The sequence below is a fragment of the Taudactylus pleione genome, unplaced genomic scaffold (genome assembly GCF_031769625.1).
Source record: "Taudactylus pleione unplaced genomic scaffold, aTauple2 ptg000652l, whole genome shotgun sequence".
Lineage (NCBI taxonomy): Eukaryota > Metazoa > Chordata > Amphibia > Anura > Myobatrachidae > Taudactylus > Taudactylus pleione.
The window spans coordinates 8,397,501-8,403,496 of NW_028285054.1; the positions used below are offsets into that span (position 1 = coordinate 8,397,501).

The window sequence follows — 5,996 nt, forward strand, 5'->3', positions numbered from 1 at the left end:
GCCAGGAAGAGATCCGTGGGGGCGAGGCATCCCGGCCAGGGTTCCAGGAGAGCATGGTAGATTCTGCGAGCGAGGTGTCCCTGCCCGAGCTCCAGGAGAGCATGGGAGGTTCTGTGAGTGAGGCATCCCTGCCCTAGCTCCAGGAGAGCATAGGTGATTCTGTGAGTGAGGCATCCCTGTTTGTGCTCCAGGAGAGCATGGGAGATTCTGCTAGTGAGGCGTCCCTGCCCGAGCTCAAGGAGAGCATGGGAGATTCTGTGAGCAATGTAGCCTGGCCCAGGTCTCCAGGTGAGCATGGGAGATTCTGCGAGCGAGGCGTCCCTGTCTGGGCTCCAGGCGAGCATGGGAGATTCTGTGAGCGAGGCATCCCTGCCCGAGCTCCAGGAGAGCATGGGAGATTCTGAGAGCGAGGCGTCCTTATTTGAGCTCCAGGAGAGCATGGGAGATTCTGCGAGCAATGCAGCCTGGCCAGGGCTCCAGGAAAGCATGGGAGATTATGCGAGCAACACAGCCTGGCCAGGGCTCCAGAAGGGCATGGGAGATTCTGTGAGCATGGAGTCCCTGCCCAGGCTCCAGGAGAGCATGGAAGAATCTGTGAGCAATGCAGCCTGGCCAGGGCTCCAGGAGAACATGGGAGATTCTGCGATCGAGGCATCCCTGCCCGAGCTCCAAGAGAGCATGGGAGATTCTGTAAGCAGCGCAGCCTTGCCAGGGCTCCAGGAGAGCCAGAGAGATTCTGTGTTCGAGGCATTCCTACCCGAGCTCCAGGAGGGCATGGGAGATTCTGCAAGCGAGGCATCCCTATTTGAGCTCCAGGAGAGCATGGGATATTCTGCGAGTGAGGCATCCCTGCCCGGGCTCCAGGAAAGCATGGGAGATTCTGCAAGCAATGCACCCTGGCCAGGGCTCCAGGAGAGTATGGGAGATTCTGCGAGTGAGGCATCCCTGCCCGAGCTCCAGGAGAGCATGGGAGATTCTGTGAGCAATGCAGCCTGGCCAGGGCTCCAGGAGAGCATGAGAGATTCTGTGAGCAATGCAGCCTGGCCAGGGCTCCAGGAGAGCTTTTGGAGATTCTGCGAGCGAGGCATCCATGACCGGACTCCAGGAGAGCATGGGAGATTCTGTGTGCAACCCAGCCTGGCCAGGGCTCCAGGAGAGCATGGGAGATTCTGTGAGCGAGGCATCCCTGCCTGAGCTCCAGGAGAGCATGGGAGATTCTGCGAGAGAGGCATCCCTGCCCGAGCTCCAGGAGAGCATGGGAGATTCTGTAAGCGAGGCATCCATCCCCGGGCTCCAGGAGAGCATGGGAAATTCTGTGAGCAACGCAGCCTGGCCCGGGCTCCAGGAGAGCATGGGAGATCCTGTGAGCGAGGCTTGCCAGGCCATGGCTCCAGGAGAGCATGGGAGATTCTGCGAGTGAGGCATCCCTGCCCGGGCTCCAAGAGAGCATGGGAGATTCTGTGAGCAAAGCAGCCTGGCCAGGGCTCCAGGAGAGCTTTTGGAGATTCGTCGAGCGAGGCATCCCTGCCTGGGCTCCAGGAGAGCATTGGAAATTCTTCAAGCGAGGTGTCCCTGCCTGGGCTCCAAGAGAGCATGGGAGATTCAGTGAGCAAAGCATCCTGGCCAGGGCTCCAGGAGAGCTTTTGAAGATTCTGCAAGCGAGGCGTCCCTGCCCGGGCTCCAGGAGAGCATGGGAAATTTTTCGATCGAGGCGTCCCTGCCCGAGCTCCAAGAGAGCATGGGAGATTATGCAAGCGAGGCGTCCATGCCCGGGCTCCAGGAGAGCATGGGAAATTCTGCAAGCAATGCAGCCTGGCCAGGGCTCCAGGAGAGCATGAGAGATTCTGTGAGCAATGCAGCCTGGCCAGGGCTACAGGAGAGCATGGGAGATTCTGCGAGCGAGGCATCCCTGCCCGGGCTCCAGGAGAGCATGAGAGATTCTGTGACTAACGTAGCCTGGCCAGGGCTCCAGGAGACCATGGGAGATTCTGTGATTGAGGCATCCCTGCCCGAGCTCCAGGAGAGCATGGGAGATTCTGCGAGTGAGGCGTCCCTGCCAGGGCACCAGTAGAGCATGGAAGAGGGGCCAGGGCCTTGGAAGGCGTCGCGGTTCTGGCGGCATCTGGTGAGCTCTCGCTGGCCCTTGAAAATCTGGGGGAGAGGGTATAAATCTCACGCCGGGCCCTTCCCGTGGATCACCCCAGCTGCGGTTGGCGCCACTCCCCCCCGGCTCCCCCCGGTCTGTCCGCTCTCCCCCTCCTCGGCCGGCGCCTACCAGCTGACTTAGAACTGGTGCGGACCAGGGGAATCCGACTGTTTAATTAAAACAAAGCATCGCGAGGGCCCGCGGCGGGTGTTGACACGATGTGATTTGTGCCCAGTGCTCTGAATGTCGAAGTGAAGAAATTCAATGAAGCGCAGGTAAATGGCGGGAGTAACTATGACTCTCTTAAGGTAGCCAAATGCCTCATCATGTAGTTAGTGATGCGCAAGAATGGATGAATGAGATTCCCACTGTCCCTACCTACTATCTAGCGAAACCACAGCCAAGGGAACGGGCTTGGCGTAATCAGCGGGTAAAGAAGACTCTGTTGAGCTTGACTCTAATCTGCAACTGTGAAGAGACATGAGAGGTGTAGGATAAGTGGGATGCCCCCGGTCCCCTTCCGCGGGGCCACGGGGCGCCGTCGGTGAAATACCACTACTCTTATAGTTTTTTCACTTTGCCGGTGAGGCGGGGGGGCGAGCCCCGAGCGGGCTCTTGCTTCTGGCTCCAAGCGCCCGGACCTTCACCCGGCCGGTGCGACCCGCTCCGGGGACAGTGGTAGGTGGGGAGTTTGACTGGGGCGGTACACCTGTCAAACCATAACGCAGGTGTCCTAAGGCGAGCTCAGGGAGGACAGAAACCTCCCGTGGAACAGAAGGGCAAAAGCTCGCTTGATCTTGATTTCCAGTATGAATACAGACCGTGAAAGCGGGGCATCACGATCCTTCTGACTTTTTGGGTTTTAGGCAGGAGGTGTCAGAAAAGTTACCACAGGGATAACTGGCTTGTGGCGGCCAAGCGTTCATAGTGATGTCACCTCTTCCTATCATTGTGAAGCAGAATTCACCAAGCGTTGGATTGTTCACCCACTAATAGGGAATGTGAGCTGGGTTTAGACTGTCATGAGACAGGTTAGTTTTACCCTACTGATGAGGTGTTGTCACCATAGTAATCCTGCTCAGTACGAGAGGAGAGGAGGTTCAGACATTTGGTGTATGTGCTTGGCTGAGGAGCCAATGGGGCGAAGCTACCATCTGTGGCATTATGACTGAACGCCCCTAAGTCAGAATCCCCCCTAAGCGCGATGATACCGAAGCGCCGTCGAGCCACGGTTGGCCTGGGATAGCCAGGCCTGTCCCCCCCGAGAGCCAGTGCCCGGCACGTAGGGCCGCTCGCCACGGGACCAGAGCGCGGACTGAAGTGGGCCGCCTGTCTCCCGCAGCGCATCGCATGTTTGCTGGTCATCCGGTGCTAAATCATTCATAGACGACCTGATTCTGGGTCAGGGTTTCATGCGTAGCAGAGCAGCTCCCTCGCTGCGATATATTGAAAGTCATCCTTCGAGCCAAGCTTTTGTCGACTCCAGGTGGGTGTGGCCGCGCGCGCCGCGCACCCGACGACTCCTGCCCCAGCCGGCCCGACTTGGTCCAGAGAGAAGGGGGAGACTGCCGGGGCCCTTTCCCTTGGGTCCCTCTCTCACCTCGGCGGCATCCGCGGGCTTAACGGTCGGCCGGACCACACCATCCCCGGGCTTAAGGGCCGGCGGGGAGGGCGAGGGCGAAGGCTCTCAGATGCGATCCGCCCCTCTGAGAACTTGGCTGGCGCCGGCGCCTCCGTGGCCTCAGCGGACGGGAGAGGTGGTCCCCCGGGTCCCGCTCCCACCCTTGGCAGGTCCCTCCCCAGGCTTAACGGTCGTTTTTTGTTGGGGAGGATTGGGGCGGGACTTTTTTGCTTTATTGGGAGGGGGGCAGTCTACCCGGGCTTAGGTGTCGGCATCTTTTTTTATTGGGAGGGGTTCAGTCTACCCAGGTTTAGGTGTCATCATATTTTTCATAGGTGGTGAGAGAGCCACCAGCTTCCCCTCTCTGGGGTTAAGGGTTGACAGGCTGGCACGTGCTGGGACTCGAGGCGTGATTGGTTCTTTCAAAAAGGCGCACAGCAACACACACAGAACCAGGCAGCTTAGGGTTTTTGCTGCGTCACACACAGAACCAGGAAGCTTCAGGTTTTCGTGCCACGGTGGGGAGGCTTCTCCAGCTGGACTGCTTTCGCTGTGCCGGTAGGTGTCGGCCTTTTGCTTTGTTTACCATGCATATGTTATCGCGGGAGGGCTAATCCTTATTTTTCTGGTTTCTTTTAAAGGTGGAAAATATGGACCTAAGCATTGCACCCGGTGACATCACTGACAACAGCACTGACGGCAGTAACAAAGACTATCTCCCTCACTCCTCTGAGGTGGACAGTTTGGAAGACAGCAGCGGGGATGAGCGGGCCCGTCATGGGACACAGATGCTGGCTGAGGGTCACTCTGCTATCAAAGAATCCCCAATATCTGGCCCAGGTTTCTGCACCTCAAAAAAAAACCATGCTGTGCCAGTCCATGTACTTGACAAAAAATGTGATGGCTCAAAGCTGTATAAAAAAAAGAACTATTGTGTATGGTGCAAGAAACCATTCTCAAAAATTGCAAGGCATGTGTAGGCCATCCACTGCGATGAGCCTGAGGCAGCCCGTCAGTGAGCTACCCAAAGAGCTCAAGGGAAAGGCAGCTACAGCTTAACCTGATGCGCAACCGGGAGAACTTTGCCCATAATGCCGGGGTTCAACGTGAGGGCTGCGGTGTCCTACTTCCATGCAAGCAGCCTGGTGAAGCTGTGGCTCCCCAAGACTTCATGCATTGCGCATATTGCCAGGGCCTTTTCTCAAGGCAACACCTATGGCGTAATGTGAAAAGGTGCCTGCTGAAAAGAGGTTCTGCCAACACCAAACCAGAGAGGACCAGAGTGCAATCCCTCTGTGCTTATGCCACTCCCGTTCCACCGGGTGTTGGGAAGGGCCTCTGGAAGGTGCTGTGTGATATGATTCACGATGATGTGGTACAGGTAATAAAGAGTGACCCTTGCATCATGCAGTTTGGGCTCCACCTCTATAACCAGCATGGTTTGGATGTCAGTAAGCATGATTATATACGGCAGAAGCTTAGAGAGGTGGTGCGACTGTTACTGCATGCCAGGATGGTTAGTCCTCTGAGGAGCATGGCAGAGTTCATCTGCCCTGCAAACTTCCTGCAGGTCATAACTGCCATAAGGAGCCTGGCCGGCTATGCTGAATTGACGAATACCTATAAGGTACCCTCACTGGACCTGAAAGTGGGCCATAGCCTCCAAAAAATATCTACCACGGTTGAGTGCCAGGCACTTATGGAGGGCCATGCCCCAACTGTGGAGAGTGCACAGAGCTTCCAAAAACTATACAAGGCAAGGTGGAGCGAGATGATCTCAGCTGCTGCCCTCAAAACCCTGGAGGAGCAAAAATGGAACACCCCCCCTTCAATCTTTCACTGATGATGTAAAACAGTAAAACAGTTGCACCTTTATCTCACCGACAGACAGCGGGAGTACCTAGAGGATTTGTCCACCCACCCGACCACAAAGAAGTGGTTGCTGCTGGCCACGGTGACCCTCACACAGCTAATCCTATTCAACCGATGTAGAGAAGGTGAGGTCTCAAAGATGATGCTTTGCTCTTTTGCATCTCGGCACACAGCCGCTTTTCTGGCACTGACAGGGCCAGCGCAACATCACCCTGTAAATCAGCTATGTCAGCACTTCACACGCATTGAGATTCCTGGTAAGAGAGTCAGGAAAATTCCTGTCCTCCTGTCCCCTTGCATGCAGAGGGCAAAAAAGCAACTCACAGAGAAAAGGGTAGAGTGTGGTGTCAGTCTTGA

At 56.5% G+C, this 5,996-nt stretch overlaps 1 pseudogene; it reads left to right on the forward strand.

The window, feature by feature from the left end:
- Nucleotides 1–2,566: 2,566 nt before the first annotated feature.
- LOC148478854 (28S ribosomal RNA) lies at nt 2,567–3,620 on the forward strand (annotated as a pseudogene).
- The last annotated feature ends 2,376 nt before the right edge of the window (nt 3,621–5,996 follow it).